Genomic DNA, 19059 nt, shown 5'->3' on the forward strand with positions numbered 1-19059 from the left:
GACACGTAAAGATGGCCATTTGGAAAGTAGGTTTACACACAGATCTTTATGAAATGGAAACATGCTTGTGCTATTGTAAGGGAGGCTGCAGAGGAGCAGGGGCGGGAGGTGCCCACATCCCCAGATGGCAGGGTCCTGGTGAGTGTATCCGGGCGGGAGGGTTGGGGGAGGCCCTGAGGAACAGGACAGTGCAGCCCTCTCGAGGAGCAGAAGACATAAATTCAAAACAAAACAAAACGAAAGTGTGGGCGAATTCTGTTGCTGCCGCCTTTGGGTCCAGCGTCATCCCATGTGTGTTAAAACAGAGAAGCAAAGATGAGCTGTACTTGAAAAAAGAGTTTTGTGTGTAGATACTGTGAAACATCTAGAAAAAAACTGGGAGGAAATAATGTAGAAGTTAACGATGGTTGCCCTTGAGCGTTGTTTTCACAGCAGTCTTTTCTTCACTCTGTACTTCTCTGAATTTAATTTTTTCATCAGTTCGTTATTTTATTGCAGGAAACAAAAAAATGCCCTATTTATTACTAAAGTAGTACATTCTCATCACAAAATGTTCAAATAGTGCCAAAGGTAGATACGTTACAATGCTCAAGTGTCTCTTCTCCTTTCTCTCCCATGTTTTCCTTCTTGAAGTTTCCTTGTATGTGTGTCTGTGTGTACACACATATATACTTAAATATACACACAGACACACAAACACATATATGCACTTCTTGTTATTTTTTATACGTGTTGATTGCATTTATTAGTACCTCTCCCCAGCGCTGGGTATGTCTGGTTGTCGACCAGCCCCCTCTGCTCTGACAACTAAGGGGCACCTGAAACCCAGCGTGTGGACATCATGTCTTGATTTCTCCCGGTCCCTAATCTTGCTCATCCTCAGACTTCTCCTTTGTAATGTTGTATGTGGCCACCTGATGGTTAAGGCTAAAAGCCATAGTGTCACTGTGGGCTTATCTTTTTCTCTCAAAACTCTACATTTGTGGGGGCCGGCCCCATGGCCGAGTGGTTGAGTTCACGCACTCAGCTTCAGTGGCCCAGGGTTTCATGGGTTCAGATCCTGGGCACGGACATGGCACTGCTCATCAGGTCATGCTGAGGCGGCGTCCCACATGCCACAACTAGAAGGACCCACAACTAAAAATTTGCAACTATGTACTGGGGGGCTTTGCAGAGAAGAAGAAGGAAAAAAAAAGCAAATTGGCAACAGATGTTAGCTTAGGGCCGATCTGTCCCCAGCAGTCCTGTCAGCTTCACTTCCAGCATCTGACAGCGGCTTCCTCCCGCCTCGGCTGCTACTCCGCCTGAGCCACCCCCACTGCCGCCTCCCCCATGCCATCACAGGGCCTCCAGCCCGACTTGTTTTTGTTCCTGCTCTGTGAATGACAACTTTCTACTTTGTAGCTAGCACGTAAGTCGTGCCGATGTCCTGTGCTCAGAACCCTCTCCTGTGCCCGCCTCATCCAGACGTGTCCTCAGCAACCCCCGTGGCCTGTGCTCACGTGGTGACCTCAGGGTCCCGACTGTGGGACGGCTCCTCCCCCTGCAGATGCCCACGTGGCCGCTCCCTCCCCCATGCCATCTTGGCTCCTATGGCATTGTTCAGGAGGAGTCTTCTCCGACCCCTGAGCCAAAACGTCCTCTCCCCTTGGCACCATCTCCTCGTCCTGCTGCATTTCTCTTCACCGCTCTCCCTACCACCTCACGTCACATTTCACATTCCCTTCCTGATCCCTGTCCCCACCCGCTCCCAACTCTAGCGTTTCTCCACGAAGAACTGTGTCAGATGTGTTCAGCGCTGGATCTCCTGCGACAGTTCCTGGCACCCAGAAGGTGCTCAGTAATTTTTAAGACGAAGAAATGAGTAATGAGGACTGACGCGTTTGTGTGTGTGTATATATATATTTTTAATTTGCTCCGTTCATAATCCTTGGAACTTCCCGCGCCTCGAGCCGTCGTGGAGAGGCGACTCCTCCACTCCTCAGATTCGCTTCACGTTTTTTTTGAACTTGTTCCTGTCAGCGCTTTCCCTGATGTTCAGTTTAATCTGATTTTAACTGTCACAAGAAGGCAGAAAAGGGTGATCATGCAGGAACGGTTCTGCCAGATGAAATGTAAAACAATTTTACGACAAATAAAAGTCTGATAGACCCTTGTCATTTGCCAAGAACATTTGGAGATGTTAGGAATCCCAGATATGAAGGTGTCGCCGGGACCATGTGATTTCCTCTACCCAGTGGAGGGAAGCCTAGCTCCAGTTTCTAGCTGAAGAATGTTGCTGGATTCGTTACTTTTCCCATCAATTTCCTTACTGGGTGTAGCCAGTTGGTTTGGGGGGCATTATTTGCTACTCCCTTCAAAGCTAGCATTTCTGTTATTTGGACACCCACAACGGATCGTGGATTAGGTTCACCCACTAGCTGTGTTTTCTTTCATTAGCCACATAGCACACAAGATTCTGTCTTTTGACTCAGTTTACTTACAGAGCATTACAGGTCTTGGGTCTTGATGATTATTCATGTGTTTTAAAAAGTGTGACTGTTAGATCCATGAAGGTCAAGAGCCTGCTATACAGTTTTTCTTGGTGGAGGATAAAAGCTTTACCTAAACAGTGCTTAAGGCTAAAAATGAAATATTGGAAAAATGCATGAATTTTGGGAGTTGACCTCTAACCTCTCAGGTCTAGCATCTTGGAGAGAGCTCTGGGTGTGGCTCGTCCCAGCGCTGGCACTAAGGGGCTGGGTGATCCAAAGAGGAGTCCTCGTCTCTCTGGACGTCAGTCTCCTCAGCCTCGATCCGCTCCACAGTCCATGTTGCCTCAACTGTCGTGTCCTTTTAGTCTTTTTAAATCTGGAATAGTGCTTCAGCCTTTCTTTTTCTTGACCTTGGTATTTTTGGAGACAGACTGGTCATTTTGTAGAATGCCCCTTGAGTCGCATTTGTCTGCTTCCTCGTGCTTGGATTCTGGGCGTGCCCCTTTGGTAGGAGCACCGTGTAAGCTGTGCTGTGAGCGTCTCAGGACGTGGGGTCACATCGTCCCAGGACTGCTGGCAATGACTTTATCTTTTGGGTAAGGTAGTGCCCACTGGATTTCCCCACTGCAAAGTGACTATTTTACCCTTTGTAATTAAGAGGTAATTTAACTATGTAAATATCCAATTCCTCTTTCTAAATTCTTCTATGTGTTTTTTAAAATGCAGATGTAGTGTACTATTTATACTGTATGAAAAGAGCATGTGGTTTCCAATATCTGATCTTGGTTGACCTTCACCCTGGTGCACCTGGTATCTCTCACTCTCTGCTTTGTCTCCAGCACCTTCTTCAGCTTCTTTAAGCAAATTATACAGTGCATTTGGAAGCATTTGGCTGTGTAGACACAGCCATAATGTAGCAAGTTTCACACTCCAAGCAAGCTGTACAGCCAAGCAAGTACACACATATATGTGTGTTGAATTGGATTCCATTGCATACACTTCAGAAGATTAACTTGCAGTAATAGGTTCTGTGTTCTGGCTTTGATAGTGAAAAGAATCGTTCATCGCGTTTGGGGCAAGATTGACTATCGAGTGTCACCCTTTTCTGGCGTTGATTTTATGACTTCTGTTGTCTTGATGATTGTTCTTAGGGTCTGTAAAGTGTTTTCAGTTGAAATGGCCTTTATTCCTTTGTAATAGAAACATATGTTTTATTTTCAGTTCCCACATTCAGCGTTGGAACAGAGCTATAAAGCACTGCTGTTTGATTTTATTGAAGAGAGTTTTTCCCAAAGTTAAGCGGGCTGCCAGCAACAAGGGAGCAGGCTGGTTGTGTAAATTCTTTAAACATAGCAACACAGGGGTCCTCCCCATCATTGTGCAGAGAGTTACGGATCTGAAATGTAGATTAAGTAGGTGGCTGCCCTGGGAGCTGGCAGCAGGCAGAGACACCCAGTACGGTGTGTACCCCAAAGAGAGGGGCGCAAGAGTGGCCTTGGGTTGGTGAGTGAGGTGTCACATATAATTCCAAGGGGGACAAAGAAATATTTGACTTGAATAAATCCTAACATCAGGGCCGAAATTTTAAAATAGAGGTGAATTAGAGAAGCTTGGAGGAAGAGGTTATAATTCTTAGTCCTTATGAGACCTAAAAAATAAAAGAAGGGGGCCTGGCCTGGTGGTGCAGCAGTAAGTTCACACATTCTGCTTCAGTGGCCCGGGATTCACTGGTTCAGATCCCGGGTGCAGACATATCACCACTTGTCAAGCCATGCTGTGGCAGGCGTCCCACATATAAAGTAGAGGAAGATGGGCACGGATGTTAGCTCAGGGCCAGTCTTCCTCAGTAAAAAGAGGAGGATTGGCAGCAGATGTTAGCTCAGGGCTAATCTTCCTCAAAAAAAATAAATAAATAAAAGAAGGGGTTATAGGTGGCCATGCTGTTTAGAAAATGCCATCAAATAGGTGAGTGTTGTAGACTCAAGGGAAAGAGTGCCAGACATAACAATACATATTATTTGGGTTCAGGTGTTTTTTAGAGTCAAATGAGTTTTGTTCTTAAGAATGTTCAGCTGTCTTAAATGTTTTGAGCTCACCAGAGAAAAGCATTTAAAATGGGCTAGCTAATACTTAAAAAAGTAAAACTTGCACAGAATTATATAATCAAGGAAAGTCTTCAAACAGATTGGGGAATATGACTCTGTAGTAAACCACGCAGAACTTTGTACATTTCTTTGTAGGAATTTGCCCTGTGAGGAGTCTTACTGTTGCTGAGACACCTGACCATAACTACAGTATTTGCTGCCATGCCTGCTGTCTGTGTGACAGTTAGCATCTCTCGAGCGATTCGGGACTGCCCTTGCTCTGGTGAGCGGGAACGTGGTGTTGCCCACATTCCTGCATTGAATCGGCTCCTGACGCGGCTGTGAAAATGGCCTCGGTTACCTGGGGGAGCTTCTCAGTCTTGGGGATCCCTCAGCCCTCCGCTGTTGGGCCCTGAGGCCCTGGGTCTACTGGGATTGCTGTGGGGGGCTGTGACACTGTGTCCCCCATCTCAGGGAATGTTGGCTAGGTTCTGTGTGTAGTCTGCCCATGTGCTGATCTGTTATTCAGGCACTCTGTGAGAGGGATGCATTATTCCCATTTCACAGGTGAGGACACTGGTGTGCGGATTGTGCACAAAGCGCTCAGCGTACCTGTCTAAACCAGGCTCGGAAGCCTGTGCTGGACACTGTGCTGGTCAGTGGGGACAGAGGGAGGGAGAAAGCAGCCACCGCCCTCCAGGTGTTCACAGTATGGGGGCGGAGGGGCAAATATCCAAACAATGCAAATACTCGAGAAGGATGGAAGAGCGAAGAGTGAAATGAGTACCATGCAGAGGGAGCCCTGAGGAAGCTGGGGAGCCCCGGGAGGTCTACAGAGGGAGCCACGTTCGAGTGCAGTTTTGAAGGAAGAGGCATTTCCCAGGAGGGCAGAGCTGGGGCTGTTGTGTGGGGAGGGCATTTCCAGCAGAAGGCTGGGGTCTGCAGAGAAATGGGGTCACTGGATGGTTTGACCTGTCGTGGAACTGCCTGGACTTTTCTCATCTGGTGCCTCAGTTGCAGGGGGCAGTGACGAGAGGCCGTGAGGAGGCTTGTTGCTCGAGTGGACCCGTGAGTCCGTCGGGAGGATGATGGGGGCTGTGGACGGGCTGCTGGTTACTTACTGTTGTTAGAACGCTGCCCTCAGTTTCTCGTCTGGAGAACGGGCATAATTGACAGGACCTTCTAAGGATGCAATAAGTCAATACTTCTAAAGTGTTTAGGACAGTGCCTGGCACACAGTACATGGCCAGTAAATGTAGTCGATGAATAATGTGTGAGACTTGCTGCTAGGACTCCTGTTATTAGTAACCGGTATTTATTAATCATTTTGTGCGCTGTGCTGGGAACCTTACAGACATATTTGTAATCATTCTAACAAGCTTGCAGCGTAGGTTTTATTATTCCTCTCAAGTGAAGTAACTTGCTGGCCCAGATGGAGCTGGACTCACGGGAGTTGTTTGTGCTTTCCTGCCGCTGTGACGTGGGTGCTGGGGGGTGTGCATGTTATGGGTCTGGGCCCTGGAAGCAGGAAGCGTGGCCGAGGAGAAAGGGGCCGGCAGGGAGCAGGCTGCAGGACTTGGGGGCCGTGGGCAGCCTCGGAGGAGAAAGAACTCTTGTTCTCAGGCGTGCCACGGGAGCAGGCGGGGCAGAGCAAAGCCTGGGGTAGAACTGAGAGAAGGATGAAGCTGCTGGCAAGATGAGCAGCTCTAATTCTGGCCAGGAGTTGTGGGGCACTCAATGTGGTGGAAAGAGACAAGACCTATCGTGGCCAGGAGGTCTGTTCTGGAGGAAGAGATAGATGAGGAGAAGCTTAAAATGCTTCGTGGTTGACCTGCCCAGGGGACTGCTCTGTTCCCCCCCTGTCGTTTCCTCGGCTCCCCTGAGGTTTTGTTGGGTTGGGGGTTTTCGCTGGATGAGAGCCCTTTCCCGGTTGACTGTACTCTTGGAACCACTATCCTTATCACCCAGAAAATACAAAGAAGAAACAGCTGCCCTTCTTGCACAGCGGGTAATTAATTTGTGACATATTCACTGAGCCATTTGGGCTGCAAAAATAAACCCTGCTAAACACAAAATTGACAGTCTGGTTTCTTATCTAAGCCAAGCAGCTTACTTCCAGTTTGGGTCCTTGAAGAGATCGCATACTAACTTTTTTGATTCAAGGGACAAGCTTTTAGTTTCCAGTCAAGATTGCCTCCACATTGTCACATGTTCCTTGTTATCTCATTTGTCATAAATGTGCTATCTGCCTGCTTACTATGAAAATAACCCTGAAGATTGGGCTTAAGTGCTTGTATAAGCATAACTGAAACTCATGCTTTACTTAGGCATGAAAAATAGGTTTTAATCAGTGAGGTAACCCTGGCTATCTGGTAAAAACCATTCTCCAGGAGAAGGAATGGGGCCTGTGGGGTGAGACTTTGGCGCCTGCACCTGTGCCGTTCCTCAATGATCTTTCACCTGAAGGTTTTAGCATCCATTGATGAACCAAGCCGAAAACGATCATTTCATTGGGAATGGCTGGATGTTGGTATTCCTCTGTGAAAATAGGCTTTCTCTCATTAACTGTGATAAATCATAATTCTTTCTAAAAAAAAAGGCAGAGGAAATGCTAAATTCTTTTCCTTTGATTCTCAATTTTCAGAGTAAGAATTGTTGTAATTGCACATTTAGTGATGATAAATGAGCTTCTCTATTTTTTAAAAAAAAGTTCTCTTTGGTCATTGTTATGGGCTCATGGATTTTTATTCATTCAGTATTTTACAACCAGTTATACTCATTGTACATCTTAGTGTTCGGGTTGTTCCAAAGTTGGCCAGTGGAAGACGTTTCAAGCTCCTTCATATCCTTTTGACATGACACTATTTGTCTTAGAGTACCTCCTTGCTTTTCGGCACAGAAAGATGTCCCAGGCTCATCTTGTACTTTTTCTGCCTCAGATCTGCAATCAGCCATTTCTCTAAGAACCTGATTCTTTCTAGTGGGGAAGCAAGACCTGGATGCTGAAGGTGCTTCTTGCTGCTAGCACGTCACGGCCTCCAGGCCCTGTCATTGCGTGGATGGAGACGTGTATCTGAGTGTGTGCACACATGTGTAGTACATGCATATGGGAGTTTCTATTCGTATTTCCAATTTATCTCTAATATTTCCACTTACATTAAAGATATTTTTATTAATTTCTTTGATTTTATCTAATTTCTATTATATGAACAATCAAATGATTCCTGGTCGCAAGAATGTGACTACTTATTTGTTTTATCCTACTACAAACATATGTTAGCTTCAGAATTAAAATCTGCTATATGTCGGGAAGACAGGAAGATGGGAAATATGTAAGTAATGTCTTGGTGGGAGGTGAAAGAGAGCTGAATATTCTGTTATCTTCCATACTGGGAAGTCAGTAGATAATACTTAAAATCAAGAAATAGGACAATAAGTATGTTATTTAGAGATAAAGAGGTAAACGCAACAAACACAATGGATGAAAGAGTTGAAAGTATTGCTTTTGGAGAATGGGAAGTGAGGGTTTGTGGGCAGTGGGCTGCTGTTTTGACAATAAGTTGGGTGGAACCATTGGACTCTAGACATGGGCGAGTGTGACTTTGATGTAAACAGAAGTTAGCTGAGCCTAATCTCAGGCCAAAATTATTTCTATTTCTGTTGTTGATACCGTTTTTGGAAAATACCTTGCTGTAAAAATGTGCGTTATGAAAAAGATTTGAAGGAAATTCAGGGAATGCATTACAGTTTTAGTTATTCTCAGATAATATTACAAGAGCTTACTTTTCATTAAACCAAGTACTTCCTTCTTGGAACCGTAACAAAAATTGGAAGACTTTTAATGTTTTTCCAGGTGTGTAGCTGTTCAGTTAATTGAATATGTAAAATTTCCTTATTTACAGAGACTTGAAAAAAATTTTGGCAAAGAACGTGTAAAATTTATCATCTTAACCATTTTGCTCGTACAGTACACTGGTGTTAACTGTGTGCAGCTTGTTGTGTAACAGATCACCAGAACTCTTGCAAAACTGAAACTCTGTCCTTATTGAAAAAGCCTTTTTTTCCTTCTCCCTGCACCCTTGCATTTACTTGCATTGTACTTTCCTGATTTGCAGAAACTTTTAAAAGTTCTATAGTCAGGTTTAATATACTGCGGTGTAACTCTGTATTCCCCATTGCTGCCCTCTGGAAACATATTTCAGCTTTTCCCCAAGTCAAAGTGTTATAGCCTGTTCCATGTTGGAATGCTGATGTGTGGTAGTGGTGGTGGGGGGGGGGGTGTGTGCATGTGTGTGTGTTTATGATCAGTTAAATTTTCGATGAAATCAAAGATAATGTCTGCTCATGATTGCTTTTGAATTTCTTAGAGAAATGCATCCAAAGAACTTACAATATTTCACTTGAATAAGGAGTGATTTAGTTAAAAAAAAGGTTAAGATTCTATGCATTGGGGTAGGTGCTGTTAAGAATTTTAGCCAATGGGGGCTGTGCTGCCTCCCTTTAAGGGGCTACCATTTTTTGTGGAAACAAGATGCAACACCTAAAACAGAGAAATAGTCAGTACATAATTTCCTGTCATCATATAGGAAACTATGGGAGACTGGAAAAATTAGGGAAGGTTTTCTGAAGGAGTGAAATATGAGCTGGGCCTTAAAGAAATCTAGCCTTTAAGTAAAAATTGGGAAATTTTGTTTTGTTTTGGCTTTTTTGGCATCTGAGAAAGTATTTATTGTTCTGAATTAATTACCTTCCTCCCTGGCAAACTGAGATCGAATGAGTCAGGTTGACAGTTGTGTTACGCATCCTGTGTTTACTGCCATCCTTTCTTCTGGTCTTGTTGGTTTGGATGAGTTACCTAGTCTTGAATTTCCTAAGAAACCATCGCCACTCAGCAGTTTCTCTGTTTTCTAGTCAGTTTTTTTTATGTGAGGAAGATGGTCCCTGAGCTAACATCTGTGCCAGTCTTCCTCTATTTTGTATATGGGATGCCTCCACAGCATGGCTTGATGAGCAGTGTGTAGGTCAGCGCCCAGGACCCGAACCTGTGAACCCCAGGCTGCTGAAGTGGAGCATGCGAATATAACCACTCCGCCACTGGGCCAGCCCCACTAGTCACTTTTATTGTTGACTCCTGCTTGAATTAGTTAATCATCTTATATGATAAAGTGTTAATCAGAATCCCAATTTAATTAATATTATGGTTTTTTACCCTTCGTGGCTGTTGGTACGTACATGTACGTCTACACTGGGAACATAGTATACAGCAGGATGTCTGTTAGAAATTTCTGTCGTCTGCAGACTGGTTTTACGTATTGTGATTTGGGCCAGTCCTCACGAGCTCCCTCTGGGGTAGCTGGGTACCTCCAGTTTACAGGTTAGGTGAGAGGATCCATGGAACGTGGGGGAACTGGGGATTCCGTCCTGGGCCCTGTTAGCTTTGCAAAACTTCCAAGCTGCTCATCTCAAGTGAGGGCCGACCATGAGGCTGGGATGGGGGAGTGCTGTTGGGGTGAGGTGTGGGGGTGCTTCGAAAAGCCTAGTGTTTATGAGTTTTCATTTGTTGTGCATCTTGCCGACCTATTGTTTAAAACATGAACAGGAGAAATCTTAGGAAAAGACGGCTTCTTGTGTGACTTAAAATTTTTTTTAATAGGTAATACATATCCATGGTCCACAAGACAAAATATTCAAAAGGAGTTGTGGAGTCTCCCTTCACTGTCCTTCCTGTCTCGTCTCCCAGACACTCATTACCTACTTCAGAAGGACTCCTTATACCAGTTTCTTGTGCATCTTCTGAAGCACATTTTTATGTATATTTTGATCTTTCTTTAAGAAAGTTGGTGCTTTCTCCGTACTGTGCCTATAGGGGCCTTGTTCTTTTAAAGGGATCTAAGCGACTAACTTTTTAATGACTTATAAAAGCTGGATCTTTTCTTCTGCGGTTGCCACTGGAATGTTAATTCCATGATGAATAGAAAGCTTTTTTTTTTAATTAAAAAAGACATACTTTAAGTTTCAGAATCATTTTCAGACAAAGTGTGTATAATCTTCCAAATGAAATCCCTGGAATAAAGTGGCTCTAGAGGCTGTTTCAACTCACTGTTACTTTGGAGGCAAGGACCACATGGAACATGTGACAGGATAGAAAATGCATTGAGTTGAGTCAATAAATTATCAGTGGGAGCGTCTTTGTGGAGTGACACAGCTAAAGTGAATAGGTTTAATTAAATGAATCTGCCACGCATCAGTGTTTAGTCTCCAGAACAGTTAAACTGGTGGGTTCTGGAGGAGAGGGTACCGGGGTGGGTCTGCTGGGTGTGCATGATGTGTAAGCATGTTTGTGTTTCAGAGCTTTTTGGTCTGCAGTCACTTGACGTGGTTATCTGGCAGTATGACCTCTCTAGTGTTGGGGTCCTATGGAACGACGCTTACCTCCCGAAAGCTTGTTCCGAAGAGCAGACAGCACAGCAGCTGCATCTAGGAGCTGGGAGTCAACGCGGAGCTGCTTTCACTGCAGAACCTTTGCTCTGACACCGCTGATGGTGGAATCAAAAGCCAATGCAAAGTACAGTGAATGTGCAGTTTAGTTTTGCTCCGCACATGACCGGGTCTTTCTCCCCCTTCCTCTGTGGCAGAAGCTGGAGGAGGAGGCGGGTGCTGAAGGAGCTGGGAGCCTCCAGTGGGGCTGGCAGTGTGTGTCTTCCATGGCTGCTGCCCCTCCACTTTTCCATCTCCCACCCAAACGCCCAGGGACTTCCCTTCACCCTTCCCTCTGCACAGGGTAGCCAAGCTCTGGGCTCCTGTCAGGTGCATTGTCTTGCTATGGTTTCCTCTCCTGGGGCAGTAAGCCTGTGGCCTGGCCTCATATGTGGGAGGCTGTGGGGACCTGTCCTAAGGGGTTAATTAAATGCACCAGTTTAATATTAGTAAAAATAATGTCCCTGTTATTCCGTGGTAGGAACACCTCACCATGGCCAAGGCCGTGGCTCGTCCAGGTACACAGAGATTTGAGGAACTTGCCACATGATACTTAGAACAGTCATTTCAAACAGCTACCCTGAGCCCCTGGCACGAGTCCGGCCTGTTGTGGCGGATGTTGCCCGTACCCCTCTCTCTGTTGGAAGGAAACCCCTGAAGCTCTACTTGGGCCGAGAAGCTGGTGGTGTGACTGATGTCAGAATAAGGAATTCTTGTTCGAGGGCTAAAATGGGATTCTGTGGTCTCCAGGAGCCTTGGCTTCAGAGGCCTGTGTGGGGTTGATAGGGTGAAAGGACACCTGGGAAAAATCCCTAAATGCACTGGTCAGCATGGTCTGCATCAGAGTGGAGACAGGAACTGGAGACTGGCCGGCAGAGAGAGGAGCTGAGCAGGGCATCCGGGCTGTCCCCTCAGGCCTCAGATGCTGCGTGGCACCTGGAGGAGGAGGGGGCGGTTTGCAGTGTCCTGGCCGCCTCGGACCATCTCTCGTGCCCCTACCAGCCTCCTCATCCCCTCTTCCTCCTCTTCTCCCCTGCCTGACAGCTGGCCACCATCTCCTCGGTTGGCCACTTTGGTCTCTTTTTACCCTGAAGTCCTCACACGACGGCACAGTTATTTGTACGTTGCGGTGTACTGACCGGCCCTTGTCGTTTCAGCATGTCTCTCCCTCCTCAGCTCCATCGGTCACTCCGTGGGCAGATGCCTGCTGCTCACAGGCACTGGGCACACTCTCCCCTTCCCTGAACTTCATGGGGGACAGACTGTCACTGTCCCTTAGGTACCTGTTCACGCCCCCCCCCCCCCGCCCCCACGACAACACCTGTATAGACTCAGCTGCAGCAGCAAGTTCCCGCCTGTCCACTGCCTTGGCCAGCAAGATCCTTCTTTCCCCTGTGGTCGCTTCCTGCCCGTTGGGACTCCTGGCCGCTGCCTGTGGATCACATCAGTCTGCTTTCTCCGGGGCACGCGTCAGAGTTCTGAGCGTGTCATAGCTCCCTTCATTCTCCAAAGAGCCCTACTGGCCGAGTACACCAATCAGCCTGTTCTACAGACAAGTGACTGAGGCACCCAGAGGCTCAGGGACTTGCCCAGGACCCCAGAGCAGCAAGTGGTTGCAGCCGGGGCTCCAGAAGCCGTGCTGTTCCTTCCATCGAGCGAGGTGACATGTGCTGAGGGCTCAGAAGAGGGCTGGGGCCCCGGGAGGGGATGGCCAATGTTCTTACGCTGCAGAGTATACCTGCTGAGCCTGGACTGTGTGTGCTGGGTCCTTCTGTTGCCATAGCATGGTCTTTGAGGCTTTGAACCCACATGTAGTGAGGGTCCCCCCAGCCACGTCCTCACCCTGACCCTTCTGACCACAGTGTCAGACCCATGTGTCCACCTGCTCCTGGATGCGTTTCCCCAGGAACGTCTCTGACACCTCACGTTTAAGTATTCAAAACACAACTCAGAACTGGGAAGGCTGAATGAGATGGGGGATCGTGCCCCTGTCGGTGTCCGGGCTGTCATGTTGTGCTGTCGTTTCCAGATGCTAACATTTGGGAGAAGGAGGTAAAGAGTACGTGGCCTTTCTCTGCAGCATTTCTTACAACTGCCTGTGAATCCACAGTGATCTCAAATAAAAACTTTAATGAAATCAAACCGACCAGCTGAGCTCAGCCGCTGTGCCCTTGGTCTGCTCCGGTCTCCGTTGATGGCCCGTGATGCTTGGCCCCACTGAGGAGCCTGGAGCCGCCTGCCCCTCCTTCCTCCTTCTCCCCAGTACCTGGTTGGTCACTCTTCTGTCTGCGTCTCTTTTGTCCCCTCCTCCGTCACCTGCCCCTGGACCCTGCAGCCCCACAGCTTCCTGGGAGAGTCTTAATTTACATATATGATCTTGTCAATCCTTTGCTTACAATCCTTCAGTGGCTTTTAAGCATTTGTGGTGGAAGACCAGACCCCGTAGCTGGTCACTGCCCGGCCAGAGTCCTCTGCACTGCTGGCTGTAAATGCAGATTTCGGGACCTGCTCCAGACTCGGGAATCTCTGGAGTGGGAGCTAAATCTGTGTTTAACTGGTGCCCTCTGGTGGTCATGTTGTGCACTAGCATTTGAGGAGCCCTGGCCCGGGCCACCTGCCTGGCCTCACGGTGACTCTTTCTCCCTCTGCCTTCCTGCTGTCTGCATCCGGGATGTTCCATGCTACTGTTTCTGTCTGTGGAGCTCCTGTGTCCCTTCCCTCGAGACTGGGCCGAAACGTCCCCTTGCTTCCTCTCCTCCGCCCATGGCAGGCACATCAGAGCTCTTCCCTCGTTGCCGTGGATTCTGTGTCCCTGTGTGTCCCCTGCCTCGGGGACGGGTCCCCACAGGTAGGGACTGCCTTCTCCTCACCTTCCAGCCCCAGACCCGGGACAGCTTTGCCCACAGTAGGCATTTAATGTTTGCTGCTAAATACTCGTGATTTTTATTTTCGTTCGAGTTGTCACCCTGATCCCCAAGTTACAGTGCTTGGTGTCCTTGCTCAGTGAGTGAAAGCGGAGAGAAACGGCCAGTTAAACATAACGAAGTAACATTATTCATCCAGACAAAAACGGATACTCGGTATCTGCTACTAAACACCCGTGTTCTACGGGTCATTCTGCGTTAGAGAAGTTTTTTGATGCATAGACCATGTTTCCGTAATTTATTACACCATAGTATTTGCCCCAGTACCAGCAGCCTGCCCCACCCCCAGGTTTGCCTGCTCTCCAGCTGAGGGCCTGATCTCATTGGCTGACCTTTAGCCGAGCGCAGCATTCCCAGCCTGGCTCTGTGGTCCCCTCGCCCTGAGACAGCCGTTCTCTGGGCCGCCCTGTGTCTGGCTGCCCATCAGCATGCTGGTTCTCCCTTTTGACCCTAAGTGAACGAGGTGAATAGGACACGTCGGGTTTTCTGTGAAGCATTTTGTGGGATACGATTGATTAACTTTTGGAAGGCTTTTATATGGAGATTTCAAACATAAACAAATACAGAAGAATATACTAAAGTCCCTGCTACCGTCCCCCAGGTTTACCAGGGACTCATGGCCACTTGAGTTTCTACCCTTTGTCCTCCCTGCCCCCCCGACCCGCTCCAAGTCATATTTCACAGTGGGTGCCTTTTATCAGTGTGAATAGGCTTTTGCTTCATGAAATGCAGATGATTTCTTATTGGTAGTAAAGTATTTCAAGAAAACATTAAAAAAATCTAACCGCTTTATTGAGATGTAATTCACAGGCTTTACAGTTCATCTAAAGTGTACAATTTACTGGTTTTTAGTGTGTTCAGAGAGTTGCAAAACCATCACTACATTTTAGAACATTTTTATCACCCTTAAAAGAAATCTTGCTCCTGTTAGCTGTCATTCCCGTCTCCTCTCCATTTCCCTCAGCTCTAGGCAATCTAAATAGCCCTATAGATTTGCCTGTTCTGGACATTTCATGTAAATGGAGTCATAAATACGTGGTCCCTTGAAACTGGCTTCTTTCAGTTAGAATAAGGTTTTCAAGGTTCGTCCGTGTTGTAGTTCATTCGTGTATCAGCAGTTTATCCCTCTGATGGCCGAATGCTGTTCCACTGTATGCATGTAACACGTTTTGTTTATCCATTTGTCAGTTGATGGGCATTTGGGTTGCTTTCACTTTTTGCCTGTTGTGAATCATGCTGCTACAAACATTTGTTTACAGATCTTGTGTGGACGTGTGTTTTCGTTTCTCTTGGGTATGGAGTTAGTTGTGGAATTGTGGGTTATATGGTAACTCTGTGTCTAACTTTACTGTTTTCCACATGATGGCGACATCATTTTACATTCTCACAAGTGGTGCGTGAGGGGTCTCATTTCTCCACGTCCTCCCAACGCTTGTTATCATCTGTCTTTGTGTTTATACCTGTCCTGGGGTACCTCATTGTGGTTTTGGTCTCATTCCCTGGTGGCTAATGATGTTGAGCATCTTTGTACGTGTATGTGCCTATTGGCCATTTGTTTATCTTTGGAGAAATGCCTATTCAGATTCTTTGCTCATCTTTGAAAAGGGTTTTTGTCTTTTTCTTATTAAGCTGTAATAGTTCATTATGTATTCTAGATCCAAGCCCCTTATCAGATATATGATTTGCAAATATTTTCTCCCAGTTTGTGGGTTGTCTTTTCACTTTGTTGACGGTATCCTTTGATCTAGAAAGCATTTCAACAACAGAAAACACGAGGAAAATGGTGGAAAATCCTTCATTCGTGCTTGTTGAGTGTTCAGAAATGGAGTGTGCAGCATCTTGCGTGGACTGATCTTTTTTTCTCCTTTTGATCTGCACCAAAGTCATGTTGGTTAAATCCTCGATATCCTGCAGTTTCCAGAAGCGGGTTCCCACTGTTCGTTCCCTCTGTGGAGAGGCAAGAACTTTTGTGTGGTGTAGCCTCAGGAAGAACTTTCGAGGCTGTAGGTTTCTCCGTCGAGGAGCGGTCTTCCTCAAAGTGCTGTGTCGAGTGGATCACTGTAAAGATGACGCCTCAGTCTCTGGGCTTGGTGGGAGGGAGCCTTTAAAAAACAGTCGCTGTTGCGTTTATTTTGCATCGTGGGTTCCTATGGCTGTGATCAAAGGGAAGAATGCAGGAAAATGAGCCTTCGCAAAACTGAAATACTGGAAGTTTTTTAGAAAGAATTTACATTTCAGTATTTGCACGAGCCTTTTGTAGCACGTTGATTAGCAGGTGCTCCTAGTTGTGTCGGTTATAATACAGACAGAGTGTAGTAGAGAGAGAATTTGGGTTTTTCCTTATCTTGGTGTTTGAAACCTTCTAGGTATGCAGTGATGAGTTTAAACTAGAAAGCGAAGATGTTTGCATGCAGATTTGAGAGGCAGAATAATTGGGGAGGAAGTTGATTCAGTAGTTATTTTGGGAGGACTTTATAGTGAATTGATTCAAGTCAGTATAGTACCTGATGTTGACCTTGCAAGACGTGGTTTTATGGGGGTGAAAGAGGTGGAGGAAATCAGTTAGAGAAGAGAGATATCCCTGCCAGGTGGTGGGTGGTGTCCAGAGACTAGAGAAGGCTGCATGTTGGGTGTGCTATTTAAATTGGGCCCAGAAAAATGCCCACACGTGCATGCAGGTGAGCTCAGAAGGTGTCGTAGATAGAGCTGGCATCATAGGCATGAGAGTCAGAGAGAAAGCAACTTGAGCTGGCAGAGTGGTTAAGGTATTTCGTATTTGAAGTGATTTTAATTCCTAGCTAAGGAGTTTGCCCTTAATTCATTAAGGATTGCAGATCCATTGAAGGTTTCTGACCCTGGAAGCTGACATTGATTGGGTCCATAAATACTCACCCAGAGTATTACATTGGGATCTGACAGCTCAGCGGACGCAGAGGGCAGGTCTGACGTCAGTGACAGCAGGTGCTGTCCTTGGACGGTCAAATCTAACCTTTAGTTTCCTTTCTAAGAACTTTTCATCCCAATAATGATAGCTACCACTTATTGATCAGTTCCTGCGTTGTGTGCACAGTGCTGAGTGACATCCTCACAGTAACTCTGACGTATACATGTTATTGATCCCTGTCGTAGAGACGATACGTGTTTCATGTGCTAGAGTGGGCATCTTACACTGGTTTGTGTACTTGTGGTGTAGCTGTGTGACCTTAGTGTGAAGCACGTGACCTCTGATCCCCAATCTGTTTTGGGGTTAGGCATTAACAAGGAATGGTGGCTGTAGGATTCTAGGATGCTAAGACAGCATTGTCATAAGGACCAGTCATTTCAGGCCTGACCTCTGGCACCACTCTCAGTACCATTTGTGTTCATAAACTTTCTAATAATCTGGCTTCATGGACCTGAAGTTCTACTGGACATCAGCCAACTGCAGAGGCAGCCACGTCCTCTGAGCTGCTGGGTTTAGAGCTGTCCTCTCTTAGGGTGGCCTCCGCCATCACTTTCTGCATCTTTCCTACCTTTGAGCACCACCCCCCACCCCCAACCCTCTGCACCTCCCTGCATCTTCTCTCTGGCCTTTATCTGTTTCTGTTTTCTTTTTATCACCTGGACCTGGGCCCAGGACCCCACCCCAGACCGGTTCAATCAGAATCCAGTGGGTGGGGCCCAAGGCACTGGCATTGGGGAAAAGACCCCCCTTGTGATTGTATTTGCACCCAGGGCTCAGAACCCCTGCTGCCCCCATTGCTCCCTGTTTTAAGTAATAAGCCTAACTCCGCATGAGAGGTGTCAGTGAATCCTAATAATTTTAAGGAGTACAGTCCTAGTGGCCATTTGTTATTTTCTGTTTTCAATTTTTAATGAAAATTTTGTGTGCGTCCTAGTTTCTTACACTCTAGTCTGTCTTTTGTCCCAGCCCTCTGAATCTGTCTGATTGATATAACTTAATGTCGATTAAACACAGTTCAAGTTAAAGTACACTAAGAGACCTGTGGTTAAATTCCAAGAGTTCAGATTGTGAAATGGTGTATTCAGCAAGTTTTTTTAAAGATATGCATATGTTCATGGAAACATTCAAGCACACTTAAAGGAAGAAGAAAAGACAAAGATGAAAACATGTAATGATGAGGAGTGACAGGAGTACAGGTGTTCTTTTCTTCTCGTATCTGCTTGTAAATTTTCTGTGGTGAATATGCCTTTTTCTTCTGTGTTTTAAAAAACAATCTTAAAAAGCAGATACACCCCAGACAAAGTCAGGGTGTGTGAATGTGTGTTCTTTTTGGCTCTCCAGGCTGAAGTATTCTGCGGGGCTGTCGAGGCTGGTCCCGCACTGTGATGAGTTAATGGCAGGGCCTGGCGCACAAAGGCTGGGCCTCGGGTCCTCGGTATTTCTGTTTTTGCTTATTATAGCTCTTAGCTAAACGTGACTCGTCTGCTGGCTGGCGCTCTGTTTTGTTGAACAAGAGAATGTCGTGAGACTATTAACCCATACCAGGGGCCCCAGAAGACGATGACATTGATAATTGACTGTTTTGTTTTTAATGCTGATGGATTAATTTTAGTGATAATATCTGCTACTGCTGGTGCTTCCTGGAAAACCCTTCTGCTGGGGACAGAAGGCTGACCTGGGATCTGTTCATCTTTTCACGGTGGCTGTTACTGGAGTTTAACGTGCATTTGAATTTTAATTTTAAATAAGACACAATTAGAATAAGTGATTTAGACCAAAACTTAACAGTCATTATCTCTGGGTACTGTTGTCAAGTAATTTTAACAGTACTTAAAAAATAAAAGCAAAACACCCAATCCCTAACAGATGTTTAGTTTTTACTCTTTTGTCAAAATCGGTTCCTGGAAAAATAAGGTAGGAGAACCGATTGCCGAAATAATGGGAGAAGAGCATCATGGGGTAATGTTTCAGTAGGCTGGTTTCTTCTGAAATGCCGTTTGGCTAATCCTTGGGGAAATTTGGCTGTGAGCATGCACTTATTACATTTTTATCCACAGAATGGGCTACAGTTGGCATCGCATCGCTCACGGTTGCCAGAGGCAACAGAATGATTTAATTTGTGCCCCTCTGGCAGACATTTTGAATAATTTTAGTGA

At 46.2% G+C, this 19059-nt stretch overlaps 1 protein-coding gene across 30 annotated transcripts in view; it reads left to right on the top strand.

Annotated features, from left to right (window-relative positions):
- The window catches only part of MED12L (mediator complex subunit 12L), a 315678-nt gene that overhangs the window by 46656 nt on the left and 249963 nt on the right, over positions 1–19059 (top strand). The window lies entirely within an intron of this gene.

Source organism: Equus caballus, chromosome 16, assembly GCF_041296265.1.
Source record: "Equus caballus isolate H_3958 breed thoroughbred chromosome 16, TB-T2T, whole genome shotgun sequence".
NCBI classification, from domain to species: Eukaryota; Metazoa; Chordata; class Mammalia; order Perissodactyla; family Equidae; genus Equus; species Equus caballus.